The following is a 14,684-nucleotide window of genomic DNA, read 5'->3' on the forward strand; positions in this document are numbered from 1 at the left end:
TGGTATCAGGGTGAAGGTGGCCTCATAGAATGAGTTTGGGAATGTTCCTCCTTCTGCTATATTTTGGAAGAGTTTGAGAAAGATAGGTGTTAGCTCTTCTCTAAATATTTGATAGAATTCGCCTGTGAATCCATCTGGTCCTGGGCTTTTGTTTTTTGGAAGATTTTTAATCACAGTCTCAATTTCAGTGCTTGTGATTGGTCTGTTTATATTTTCTATTTCTTCCTGGTTAAATCTCGGAAGGTTGAGCTTTTCTAAGAATTTGTCCATTTCTTCCAGGTTGTCCATTTTATTGGCATATAGTTGCTTGTAGTAATCTCTCATGAGCCTTTGTATTTCTGCCGTTTCAGTTACTTCTCGTTTTTCATTTCTAATTCTATTGATTTGAGTCTTCTCCCTTTTTTTCTTGATGAGTCTGGCTAATGGTTTATCAATTTTGTTTATCTTCTCAAAGAACCAGCTTTTAGTTTATTGATCTTTGCTATCATTTCCTTCATTTCTTTTTCATTTATTTCTGATCTGATATTTATGATTTCTTTCCTTCTGCTAACTTTGTGGTTTTTTTGTTCTTCTTTCTCTAATTGCTTTAGGTGTAAGGTTAAGTTGTTTATTTGAGATGTTTCTTGTTTCCTGAGGTAGGATTGTATTGCTATAAACTTCCCTCTTAGAACTGCTTTTGCTGCATCCCATAGGTTTTGGGTCGTCGTGTTTTAACTGTCATTTGTTTCTAGGTATTTTTTGATTTCCTTTTTTATTTCTTCAGTGATCTCTTTGTTATTTAATAGTGTATTGTTTAGCCTCCATGTGTTTGTATTTTTTACAAATTTTTTCCTGTAATTGATATCTAGTCTCCTAGTGTTGTTATCAGAAAAGATACTTGATACAATTTCAATTTTCTTAAATATTTCAAGGCTTGATTTGTGACCCAAGATATGTTCTATCCTGGAGAATGTTCCATGAGCACTTGAGAAGAAAGTGTAATCTGCTGTTTTTGGATGGAATGTCCTATAAATATCATTTAAGTCCATCTTGTTTAATGTATCATTTAAAGCTTGTGCTTGTTTATTTATTTTCATTTTGGATGATCTGTCCATTGGTGAAAGTGGAGTGTTAAAGTCCCCTACTATTATTGTGTTACTGTCGATTTCCACTTTTATGGCTGTTAGCATTTGCCTTATGTACTGAGGTGCTCCTATGTTGGGTGCATAAATATTTACAATTGTTGTATCTTCTTCTTGGATTGATCCCTTGATCATTAGGTAGTGTCCTTCTTTGTCTCTTGTAATAGTCTTTATTTTAAAGTCTATTTTATCTGATATGAGAATTGCTACTCCAGCTTTCTTTTGATTTCCATTTGCATGGAATGTCTTTTTCCATCCCCTCACTTTCAGTCTGTATGTGTCCATAGGTCGAAGTGGGTCTCTTGTAGACAGCATGTGTACAGGTCTTCTTTTTGTATCCATTCAGCCAGGCTATGTCTTTTGGTTGGAGCATTTAACCTATTTACATTTAAGGTAGTTATCGATATGTATGTTCCTATTACCATTTTCTTAATTGTTTTGGGTTTGTTATTGTAAGTCTTTTCCGTCTTTTGTGTTTCCTGCTTAGAGAAGTTCCTTTAGCATTTGTTGTACAGCTGGTATAGTGGTTCTGAATTCTCTTAGCTTTTGCTTGTAAGTTGTATGTTTTATATAATCTTAGTTATGTAAAAAAAAATATATATATATGAAATGACACTCCCCCTTTCAAATAAATAAAAGTTTTGGGAGAATATTTATTGAAATATCAGGAGAAGATTTATTTTGGTTGTTGGGATTATTGGTGATCTTAATTTATTTTCTTCTATTTCTTCTATTTTGTTGTATGTGCTAGTTATTAGCTTATTCCCTTTATTGCCCTGCTTGTGACACTGGAATGCCATTCCTTTGTCAGCAACACAATGGTGTGATGTGTCAGTAGAGGGTGCTGGAGAGACACTGGACTAGAAAGGGGTTGTTTATCCTGGTTCTGGTATGGAGTCTTTGCTTCTCTAGTGGGAGGCAGCCAGGGGACACCCACTGATACTCACTACCAGGACATGACATAGTACCATGGGCTGCTTCCCCCAGCCCTGCAGAGGTGCACACTTTGGGGAACTTCTCCACCATCCAGTGGACCAAAGCAGCACCATTGTGAACCAGGTCTGGACCTCTGTTCTGGGAAGTCTTCCAAGTCTGATCCTTCCTTGCATTTCTTCCTCAGCCCTAGAGCTAGCGGCTGCTTCCTACTCTGCTCTTCCTAAAGTCTTTGGAAATCTCTTTACCCCTTAGTGGGTAATCCCATGTTATAGTTAATAATTCTTTGTATTAAACTTTTCCTGGTCAAATTATTACATGAGTTTTGTCTCCTGTTTGGACCCTGACTGACTGATATATTGTATTTTCCCCATTTTTTTAGAATTCCCATCATAATCAGTAAACAAATTAATGCTTATCTGCCCTTTATTAAGATGACCAATATGATATATATATGTATATAATATATATAATAAACACACACACACACATATATATACACACACACACACACACAGACATATACATGTGTGTGTTCCTTAATATAAAACTCTTTTTTTCAATTGTTTGGAACACATATTATTTTTTATTGTAATAAATAATAAAATAGTCATATAGGGATACCTTGTTTCATTGCACTTTGCTTTATTGTGTTTTGCAGATATTGCATTTTTTTACAAATTGAAGGTTTGTGACAATCCTGTGTCCAGCAAGTCTACTGGTATAATTTCTCCAACAATATTTTTTCACTTCCTCTCTCTGTGTCACATTTGGATAATCCTTACAATATTTCAAACTTTTTCATTATTAGTATATTTGTCAAGGTGATCTGTGATGGGTGATCTTTGACATTACAATTGTAATTGTTTTGGGGTGCCGTGAACCATGCCCATATAAGATGGCAAATTTATGACTGCTCCTCCAACCAGCTGTTCCCCCAAGTCTCTCCTGCTCCTTGGGCCTCACTATTCCCTGAGACACAACAGTAATGGAAAAGCCAATTAATAACCCTACAATGCCTTTAAGTGAAAGGAAAAGTTGCATGTCTCTTGTTTTAAATCAGAAGCTAGAAACGGTTAAGCTTAGTGAGGAAGGCAAGTTGAAGGCTGAGACAGGCTGAAAGCAAGGCCTCTTGCGCCAAACAGTTAGCCAAGTTGTAAATGCAATGGAAAAGTTCTTGAAGGAAATTAAAAGTGCTACTCCAGTGAACACACCAATGATCAGAAAGTGAAACAGCCTTATTGCTCATATGGAGAAAGTTTGAGTGGTCTGGATAGAAGATCAAACCAGCCACAGCATTCCCCAATACAGAAAAAGGCCCTAACTCTCTTTAATTCTATGAAGGCTGAGAGCAGTGAGGAAGCTGCAGGAGGAAAGTTTGAAAGCAACAGAGGTTGGTTTATGAGGTTTAAGGAAAGAAGTTCTCTCCATAAAATAAAAGTGCAAGGTAAAGCAGCAAGGGCTGATGTAGAAGCTGCAGCAAGTTATCCAGAAGATCTAGCTAAGATAATCAATGAAGGTGGCCACACTAAACAACAGATTTTCAATGTAGACAAAACAGCCTTCTATTGGAAGAAGATGCCATCTAGGACTTTCATAGCTAGAGAAAAGTCAGTGCCTGTCTTCAAAGCTTCAAAGGACAGGCTGACTTTCTTGTTAGGGGCTAATCCAGCTGTTGACTAAGTTGAAGCCAATGTGCATTTCCCATTCTAAAGATTCTAGGACCCTTAAAAATTATGCTAAATCTACTCTGCCTGTGCACTATAAATGGAACAACAAAACCTGGATGGCAGCACATCTTTTTACAACATGGTTTCCTGAATATTTTAAGCCCACTGTTGAGACCTTTTGGCTCAGAAAAAAAGGATTCCTTTAAAAACATTACTGCTCATTGACAATGCACCTGGTCACCCAAGAGCTCTGATGGAGATGTACAATGAGATTAATGCTGTTTTCATGCCTGCTGACACATCGTCTGTTCTGCAGCCCAAGGATCAAGGAGTCATTTTGATACTCAAGTCTTATTATTTAAGAAATACATTTTCTAAAGCTATAGCTGCCATAGATAATGATTCCTATGATGGATCTGGGCAAAGTCAATTGACGACTTTCTGGAAATGATTCACCATTCTAGATGCTATTAAGAACATTCAACATTCATGGGAAGAGGTCAAAATACCAACATTAACAGAAGTTTGGAAGAAGTTGATTCCAACCCCCATGGATAACTTTGGGGGTTCAAGACTTCAGTGGAGGAAGTAACTGTAAATAGGGTGGACATAGCAAGAGAACTAGAATTAGAAATGGAGGCCGAATATGTGACTGAATTGCTGCCATCTCATGATAAAACTTGAGCAGATGAGGAGTTGCTTCTTATGGGTGAGCAGAGAAAATAGTTTCTTGAAATGGAATCTACTCCTGGTGAAGATGCTGTGAAGATTGTTGAAATGACAACAAAGGATTTAGAATATTACATAAACTTAGTTGATAATGGAGCAGCATGATTTGAGAGGATTGACTCCAGTTTTGAAATAAGTTCTACTGTGGGTAAAATTCTATCAAACACCATTGCGTGCTACAGAGAAATTGTTTGTGAAAGTAAAAGTTGATTCAGTAAACGTCACTGTTGTATTATTTTAAGAAATTGTCACAGTCACACCAACCGCAGCAACCACCACCCTGATCAGTGAGCAGCCATCAACATTGAGGCAAGACCCTCACCAGCAAAAGGCTACAACTCACTGAAGGTTCAGATGATGGTCAGCAATTTTTAGCAGTAAGGTATTTTTTAATTAAAGTGTGTAGATTGTCGTTTTTAGACATAATGCAACTGCCCACTTAATAGACTACAGTATAGTGTCATCATAACTTTTACTTGCACTGGGAAACCAAAAAATTCATGTGACTGGCTTTATTGCAATATTTGCTGTATTGCAGTGGTCTGGAACAAAACCTGCAACATTTCTGAGGTATGCCTGTAAATAATAATAATATTTTTTTCATAAACCATTCAGCACTTGTGACTAATTTTGGTACAGCACTCTCATGGCTATAATGATAAGTGGTACTTTTCTTTTGGTCAGGTTCTGCCATGAAGGTTTCATTTACTTTATTGAATTTGTAGTTTTCTATCGGTTTACATGCCCTGGGAAAAGGAATATGCTGTAGAGATTACCATATGGAAGTTTTAAAGTGATCACCAGTAAAACCACCTGGGCTCTGAGATGTTCAGGGAAGTAATTTTTCTTCTTTGGTTGTCGGCATAACTCTGCATCAAGCCAGTGATGGAATCACACAGTGACCCAAGGTCATGAAGAGTTGTCAAGAAACTCAACTCAGATTCTGATTGATATTCAATGAAAAATAGTGGAAATCCAACTTTTGTCTGTTGTTCATGGACTCTTGTCTTCTCTCTCCTGACCATTCTATTTTTAATTTTATTTTTTATTATTTATTTATTTAACATCTTTATTGGAGTATAATTGCTTTACAATGGTGTGTTAGTTTCTGCTTTATAACAAAGAGAATCAGCTATACATATACATATATCCTCATATCTCCTTCCTCTTGCGCCTCCCTCCCACCCTCCCTATCCCACCCCTCTAGGTGGTCACAAAGCGCCGAGTTGATCTCCTTGTGCTATGTGGCTGTTTCCCACTAGCTATCAATTTTACATTTGGTAGTGTATATATGTCCATGCCACTCTCTCACTTCGTCCCAGCTTCCCCTTCCCCTTCCCTGTGTACTCAAGTCCATTCTCTATGTCGGCATCTTTATTCTTGTCCTGCCCCTAGGTCCTTCAGAACCATTTTTTTTTTTTTTTTAGATTCCATATATATGTGCTAGCATACGGTATTTGTTTTTCTCTTTCTGACTTACTTCACTCTGTATGACAGACTCTATGTCCATCCACCTCACTACAAATAACTCAATTTCATTTCTCTTTATGGCTGAGTAATATTCCATTGTATATATGTGCCACATCTTCTTTATCCATTCATCCGTCAGTGGACACTTAGGTTGCTTCCATATCCTGGCTATTGTAAATAGAGCTGCAGTGAACATTGTGGTACATTACTCTTTTTGAATTATGGTTTTCTCAGGGTATATGCCCAGTAGTGGGATTGCTGGGTTGTACGGTAGTTCTATTTTTAGATTTTTAAGGAACCTCCATACTGTTCTCCATAGTGGCTGTATCAGCTTACATTCCCACCAACAGTGCAAGACGGTTCCCTTTTTTCCACACCCTCTCCAGCATTTATTGTTTGTAGATTTTTTGATGATGGCCATTCTGACTGGTGTGAGGTGATACCTCACTGTAGTTTTGATTTGCATTTCTCTAATGATTAAGGATGTTGAGCATCCTTTCATGTGTTTGTTGGCAATCTGTATATCTTGTTTGGAGAAATGTCTATTTAGGTCTTCTGCCCATTTTTGGATTGGGTTTTTTGTTTTTTGATATTGAGCTGCATGAGCTGCTTGTAAACTTTGGAGATTAATCCTTTGTCTCCTGACCATTCTTGAGTCAGTTCAAATCAACAGTGCTTTGGGTACCACTGTGAAAGAGCCATGAGAGATGTTGAGTCATATAAAGGCCTGAACTTACCCTCAAGGAGTTAGCCATCCAACTGAAGAAAAAGGAGCTACTCTGCATTCACCGGGAACCAAGGACAGTGGTGGATGCTTTCTATCCAGTTTCTCACTTAACTCTCACCCAGTCATGAGAAATATAGGTTATTGTTCCCTCTTTGCAGAAGAGAAAGTTTAGTTTCAAAGGTAAAGGAACTTGTTCAAGATCATTCAATTAGCAAATGGCAGAGATGAGCTATAAACATAGGTCTATTGACTCCAAATCTCTTATGGTTTCCCTGAAACATCGTGTTTCATAAACACATCATTACCAAGCAAATCACCTATTTAAGTAACTGATGAAGGGCTTAGAAAGCCAGAGGGATGTAAGGTGAGCTGGGAAGGATTCATGGAAGAGGCAAAGTGGTTGCTTTACTCTGCTTTCCGGGATCATTACTTTCTTGTTCTGCTAATTTGACAACTCATCGTGTGCTCTCTGGGACACTGCTTGTGCTGGTGTCTTGGGCAGTCATTTCCACCTGATAGCGTGAATTAGCTGTTCATGTCTCCTCCCCACACAATGAGGTCATCAGCACCCAAGAACTTGAATCCAAGTCTTTGGGATCCAAGTCCTGTGCTCCCTCCACCCAAGGAAACTCTGCCTGAGGGTCAGAATCAGAACTGGAAGGGCCTGGGTTCCTTGGAAATATTAGGGGGTGCTTTTCCAGTCATAAGATATTGTGATAATATTACTTTACATTTGTACCAAAATTCCCTTTTATATTGAGAAGATTGGCTTTAACCTTCACTCTGCCACTGATTTACTATGTGATCTTGGGCAAGTCATTTCTCTTTTAGGGGCTTTAATTTCTGGATTTGTAAGTGACGGATTTGATGTTTGTGGTCTATAAGTCTTTTTCTAGCAGCAGCCTTGAATTTTTCTGGTAGCTTCCTTGATCTATGGACATGCAGAATTAGGAGAATTGGGAGTGCCTCCCACCCCACCACCCCACTCCCTCTGGCAGGTTGTAAGGGTTGCATTGTCTAAAGACAATTTAAAAGCAATCATAAACCAACTAAAAGCCACCTTCATTTTCAAGTCTAAACAATGTTAGTAATAAAAACTTATCTCCACTGGGGCAGATAGCTTCCTCCCCTACCTTTTGATCCATCATTGCCTTATTCACAGAGCACACAGCTATTGCCGCTAGACGTTGTTATGCCCTGTCTTAGAAATGAATGTGCTGAAGACACAAAGAAGACAAGTGTCAGAACCCATGTCATGCCAACAGTGGCTTTGGATTCCTAATTCTTAATCCAGGGCTCTTTCCTCCAAGTCATATCCTTTGTGAACTGAGCATGACAATGACCTTGTCAGGACAGGCAGAGGAAAATCTCCTGGCCTAGAAGAAAGCATTTCCTGGCTTTTCCAATAGCGTAAGGGGTCTGGTTTTCTAATTTAAAAAAAAAAACACTTGAGCATAGTAGCATCAGTGCAAACACTCTCAGGTCCATCAGTTAGAAAGAATCAAATAGTTACTTAGGCTTCAGGCATAAGAAATCTGGGCTCAAATTCCAAACCTGGCACATAAACGTCATGTAAACCCAGGCAACTTTTGTAAAATGGGGTTAATATTACTTTGAACAAAATGTTGTCAGAAAGAGTGGATAGATAATTTGCATTAAGTCTCTAGTTCGGTGCCTGGCTCGCGTGTGTGAGTCTTCTGTTTCTGATGCCGCGGTTAAAATGAACAGCCAGCTTGTTCCAAGTATTCAAGCACATGGAGGGTGACGATCCCTCTTGCCCCAGGGTTCCGAGGGTGGGAGAGGTACAGAGGACCTCAGCCCCAGCGGTTCTGTGCTTCCGTAATTCAACCCACGTGGGTCACTTGGTGTGTGGGTACAGGCTGTCCTGTGGTTGCAGTGCATACGAGCTGGGAGCACGGCTGGGGAGCTACAATTTTAGCTCCAGCGTGGAATGTCCTGGTTTTGGGGGGGTCTGGAGTCCGAACTTTCTCTGGTGCTGGTGCTGCTTTTGCTGCCAGAACCAGGCGGTAGACACAGTTTATTTCCACCCGACCGCCCAGGGTGAGGTAGGAACCCTCCTCCTGGGCCCTCTAGCACGTGGTGCTGGCCAGGGCCTCCTGAGCAAGTTCCAGCAGCTCCTTCCTGCGCGAACGCCTGTGGGCTCCGACCATCACATTGCTCAGTCAGGCCTGGGTGGAGAACTGTTTGTCTCTGCCTGGAAAGGAGGAGGCAGGTTTCACAGCTTCCCTAATAAAAGGTTAGTTATCCTGCCCCTGGGTCCTGAAATCCAGTTAAAAAGTTGTGGCTTTCAAGTACCTTGATTTGTACCCAAATGGAAAAGCCCTCGTGGTTCCTGAATGACTTATGGTCCCAAGTTGCAAGAAATAGAATTCACATCTGGCTAATGAAAGCAAATTTAAAAAAAAAAAATTTTTTTGAAGTATATAGTGGATAGTTCAGAGAAATAAAGGAAAAGCTGCACTTCTCAACCTTTAGAAGGATAGAAATCAGGAGAGCTTGAGGGAATCTCAGCAATAGGAATGCATGGGAAATCTCAAAAAGTGCCTCTAGAAATATAGTTCCAGTGAGTTATGAATTTTTATACTTGACTCAAGATTCAAATTCTCTCAAAGAGGGAGTCCAATGGGCCAGGGTAAAGAAGTGACAACCTCTCAACTTTGCATGTCCTAAAATATAACTTGATTGTTTGTTGTTCGTCTGATGCTCAAATTCTTGGAACCAACTCACAGTAACCAAACTCATAAACAATGGATGTATAAACCAGATAACATTGAACCAATGTACAGTCACCTTTACTTTCCAGGTGAATATATTTCTTCTGTTTATTATCAAGGATCTCCTCCTCTACTTCTTCCCTGGTGTGAACATTCAACAAAAATGTTAGAAAGTTGTTCAGTGAACTTGGAGATGAGTGAACTTAAGGGGTAACTTTATCCAGTCCAGAGACTAATTATGGCCATCTTTTTTCTTGTTCCATTTTTTTTCCCCTAGGCTTCGTTCATATTACTCCTCATTGCTACCCCATTCACTCAGGAGACAAAATACCAGTTGGGTGTCTGAATTTCTAGTCTGGAGGGCTCACCAAGGCTACCCCAATGAGACTCACAGTTGATTGCTTTCACCCTAAAAAAGTCAGAGTGGTTCTGCCTCTCCCTATAACTGGAAAATGTCTTCTTTAACCCTGTTATTCTTTCCACAGCTAATGTTGTGTATAACACACACATATGTGCTGTTGTTGGAAGCCTTCAAGGAGGACTGTAGAAATTATTTGTAGCCAATATTTTACTGATAGAGAGTGGAGACCAATATGACAGAGCAAGAAAGTGCATCATTTTTATGCTATTTCACTGAGCTGTTTTCGTAAACCACACCCTGCCCCACCCCATCCCATGTCAAAACAGAGATAAAAACAAAATGAAAAGATCCTACCAGACCATGAGCCTTAAACACATGTTAAATACAACAATTAAGGATAGGTGTTCTGGGCTTCCCTGGTGGCGCAGTGGTTGAGAATCTGTCTGCCAATGCAGGGGACACGGGTTCGAGCTCTGGTCTGGGAAGATCCCACTTGCCGCGGAGCGACTAGGCCCATGAGCCACAATTGCTGAGCCTTCGCGTCTGGAGCCTGTGCTCTGCAACAAGAGAGGCCGCGATAGTGAGAGGCCCGCGCACCGCGATGAAGAGTGGCCCCCGCTTGCCACAACTGGAGAAAGCCCTCACACAGAAACGAAGACCCAACACAGCCAAAAATAAATAAATAAATTAAAAAAAAAAAAAAAAGAATAAGTGTTCTTCAAAAGGCATGAAAGATACTTTTCTGGGCTAGTGTGTGTATTTTGAAACTGTACTTGGTTGTGTGAGCCAGTTGGGTCCTCACATACCACAGCCTGCAGGAGTTTTCATATTCAAATCAGACTCAGATTGCTTCAGGAATTGCAAGACTATTAAAGACACATTGATAATATGTAAAAGAGACACTTGTGTAGGTTGTTAAGTTAAACAGGAAACATAAGGCCTTAGGCTGTGTCTGGTTCTGTGTGATGCCAGGAAAGTAGATATTTCCAAATATAGACAGACTGTGTGACACTTCAAATCATGTTGCATTAAATAACACCCTCCCCCTGCCTCCACTCTGTAAATCAGAGTTCAGACTTCTAGCAATTCCAAACATCTGGAAAAATACACAGGAAAATAATTTAGGAAATAGACAGATAGATAGATAGATGGATACGGATGCAAGAGCATCAGGTGAAGAAATGTCCACAAATCAGCAGCAGGGATATTAGCTCTAGTGGGGTAGTGTATCTGTACTTTATGAAGAAATGAAAGGAAGACGAGAAGCCAATTAGGAGAATACTGTAGAAGATAAATGAGTCCTGGGTACAAAATTCATCTCCCCAGGGAGTTCTTAAGAGGTTAACTTGAGGAAGACGGTGGTGGCTGTTTCAAGTTCTGGACACCCACTGCCCTTCGCTCTGGCCTGTTGGTCTTAATGTTGTTCTGTTCTGTCATCTGAGGCCCAAGGCAATGGATCACAATCATAAAGTCACCAGTTCAAGGAAGTCTTTGTTGTGCTGGGATCTAGGAGGATTGGGAATAAGCTAAATCTTACTCATGTCTCAGATGATTTCAATGTGTTTTGGATACCTTATACTGAGGGGACACAAACCAGCCCATATTAGTCATGTAGGGACGGGTAGTGGCAAGTTTAATCCTTAATCCTGTAGGAAAATACACCGTCTTGATGTTGTGCGTATGAGGTCCAAGGCATATCTAACTGTTCCAGAGGAATAATTCAAAGATGAGAAAGCCAAGCTTCCTAAAAACACGAAGAAAAATGGTAAATGATGCAAGTACCCACAAAGGCAGCACTTTGGGGGAAAGGACAATAGCATAGTTCTTTGATGAGAGCTCCATAATTTTTCTGGAGAGAATCTGCTGCTATTAGTTTATTAGAAATGTTATTCTTGACAAAAAGGTGGCAGTAAGAATAATGCTGTAGCTACATCCTTGGAAATATGTAAATGGTTGGCAAAGAAACAGTTTACAGGCCCCCACGTACCAGCCAGAGAAAGCCCAGTGGGGTATCAATATAAGTTTGATGGAAGGAATAATCCAAAGGGAATAATCTAAAGGGAATAATCAAAATAGCTGTGGAGGTTAAATCAAGAGTATAATGGATAAGAAAATGGGGAACCTAAACTTAAAAAAAACAACAGTAAAGGCAAAATTAGGAGAAAATGCAAAATTATTGTTGGAATATTTTGGGGAGGGTGGAGTTGAAGGAAATAAATAGCTAGAGGACAGTGAATCAGAAATACAGCCATGCAGAGTGAATGTGATAGAGATCTGTTTTTTATGGAGAGCTTAGTGTCTGGGACTTGGTTTTAACCCCCATCCTATCATCTAGAGGTAGGGAGCCAAGAACTAGGCATAGGGGGATGGGAACATTAGTAAATGGATAACAGCTACAAAAGGACCAGATGTTGGGTATATTTTCATGCAGTAAAATGCTTGGTTTTGGTGTGTTTAAGTGCTAAGTTATCATGGATGAACAAAGGTTCTGAATCTTCTATGTGTAGATTATAGAGGCTACATCTTAGCTTCCTTCTTTAACTCCAAATTGTCAGTGGACTGCTGAATGGTGACTTCAAGTTACACTCTTGCTGAGTACAGAACCTGGGCTGAAATAGAAGGAGCTGCCTCCATTGATAAGCTAAATTTGGTTCTGCAATTAGCAAAATGAAAGACTGGACTTGCCCCATTCTAGATGCCATATTTACTTACTGGTGAGGGAGCACACATTATTTCTGGGTGTCTAAAGACAGACTTTCCTACAGATCTCTTTTGTACAATGAAAAAAAAAATGCTCTTTCTATAGCCACAGACTTAGTAGAGCAGAGATTTCTCCAATATTCTTGGGCTTAAGCTCTGGAACTGGTGTATGATGTTCCTTCTTACCCCATTACCTCATGATGTGCCCACGAGACAAGGGAATGGGGGAACCATGGACCAGAAAGGACGATGTTTGACAACTTGAAAGACATTGAATAAAAGAGGCATTTCTGCAAAGTGAAGACCTTACAAGGGGCAGGGGAGTAGTTTTTCTGGCTTAGACCAGAAAATGCATGTTTGTTAAGAGATGGCCACACGACCATGACTTCACCTTTATGAGGAAGATAAAGATGATTGGAAAGGCTTTTCAAGAGAAAGAATTTTAAGGAAGCAAGAGTCAAGGCAGAGAGGTCAAACAGGTTTTACCTCTCAGGGAAAATTTAATGGATCCACAGGAGGGATGTAAAGAGATAGGTTATGCTGTGATAGATTAGCATTGTCGGCATGAATGTGAAAATAAGAAGGAGTTGCCTATGTCTTGCTACATGACCATGGCATCATTGGTCAGTGTGGGCCTTTGGCCCCATCGAATCCGAGAGTCACTCTGTAGAGCTTTAGCTCTTAGGATTTTTTTTTTTCTAAGAAAAGAAAAGAATGGAAAGACAAGACAAGACACTAACATGTACTGAAGACCTATCAAATTTTAGTCATGGGAGAAAGTGGGTTGAATGGCCCTTTTTATAAGACAAGGGTAGATCTCTTCATTAAAAAAAAATCTGTTGGGTAAAATTGGATATAGAGAGTTGGTGCTGGGAGAGAAAAAGGAGATGGGATAATAAACGTATAGATAATAATGGCTTGGCAATAAAGAAAATGAAGACAACTTGTCTTGTCTACAAACTGTCACCCTGTCCTTTAGGGGTAGGGGCGGAATTAGGCAAGAGGGATGGGAACCCTAGTGTATGAGTGGCAGCTGCAAAAGGAGGGGGTGATATGTATCTCTTAGTGCAGTGGAGTGTTTGGTTCTTGTGTGTTCAAGTGTTAGGTCACCATGGATGGGGCAAGGTTCTGAATCTTCCATGTGTGCATTGGGAGGAAGGTCACCTTATGTCAGTAAGGCATGAAACTTGAACTCTAAGAGAAATTCTTTGAGAAAAGTTTCAAATAAAAATCTTTGGCAATTTGTGTATTTGTCAACATATTAAAGCTCTTTGAGTCCTAAATTCTATGTAGTGAAAAATCCCTGGTTAACTTTTTCCACCAAATTATTTCACTAAAGAACTCTTTTTTTCTCACAGAACCATGGAACGGGTAGAAAATGTCCCCTGGAATTCTGACATAAGCAAATGCCACCCTGATAAGCAGAATAAAATTGTTTTGTCATACTATGTTGTCTAAGTCCATCTGGGCTGCTATAATGAAATACCACAAACTGGGTAGCTTCTGTGTTTATAACAACAGAAATTCATTTCTCACCATTCTGGAGGTTGGAAGTTGGAGATCAGGGTGCCAGCATGGTCAGGTTTTAGTAATAGCCATCTTCCAGCCTGCAGACTGCCGATTTCTCATGTGTCTTCACCTAGTGGAAGGGCCTAGGGATCTCTGTGGGGTCTCTTTTATGAAAGAACTTATGTCATTTATGAGGACTCTACCCTAATGTCTCCAAAGACCCCTCCTCCTCATACCATCACATTGGGGGTTAGGATTTTAAAGTCTGAATTTTGAGGGAGACACAAAACATCCAGACCACAGCCTATGCCTGCAGATTCTATGCCTCTGGGACAGATTCTGGCTACCCAGAACACCTGATGGCCGGTGGTTGATAAGGAGAGATGTCTTCCTGGGCAAACAGCTCCGTATCGGGAAGAGTTTTTCACTTTTCATCCCAGAGCTGGGTGTTTCATCCACAGAATCTCCTTATGACGTTCATCTGCTCCTTTCCTTCCTGAGTTCCCAACTCACTCCCATCGGCACCAGGAAGGGACAAAGTGAGGCACATGGGGTCAGAAGGAGGCGGCTGTGACTTCACAGGACCTGATTGATCCCTGACCCTGAGGAGCCCCCACCCGGCATTTCATTTCAGAGACATTTCTGCGGGTTAATGAAGATGTAAGCTCCCAGCCTCAGCTACACTATGTAAAAGAACTACTTATGGCCTGTTCCATCTCACTGACTTTT

At 40.2% G+C, this 14,684-nt stretch overlaps 1 long non-coding RNA gene across 2 annotated transcripts in view; it reads left to right on the forward strand.

The window, feature by feature from the left end:
- The window catches only part of LOC309613995, a 37,967-nt gene that overhangs the window by 16,512 nt on the left and 6,771 nt on the right, over positions 1–14,684 (forward strand). The window contains exon 2 of one of the 2 annotated variants that reach the window (XR_014235975.1): positions 14,417–14,615. This is a non-coding gene — a long non-coding RNA (uncharacterized lncRNA). Of the gene's footprint in view, positions 1–1,101; positions 14,616–14,684 lie in introns of those variants that run through there. The other variant, XR_014235976.1, reaches the window with a different exon arrangement.

This window comes from Balaenoptera borealis (genome assembly GCF_965194805.1).
Source record: "Balaenoptera borealis genome assembly, chromosome: 16".
Taxonomy (NCBI): Eukaryota; Metazoa; Chordata; class Mammalia; order Artiodactyla; family Balaenopteridae; genus Balaenoptera; species Balaenoptera borealis.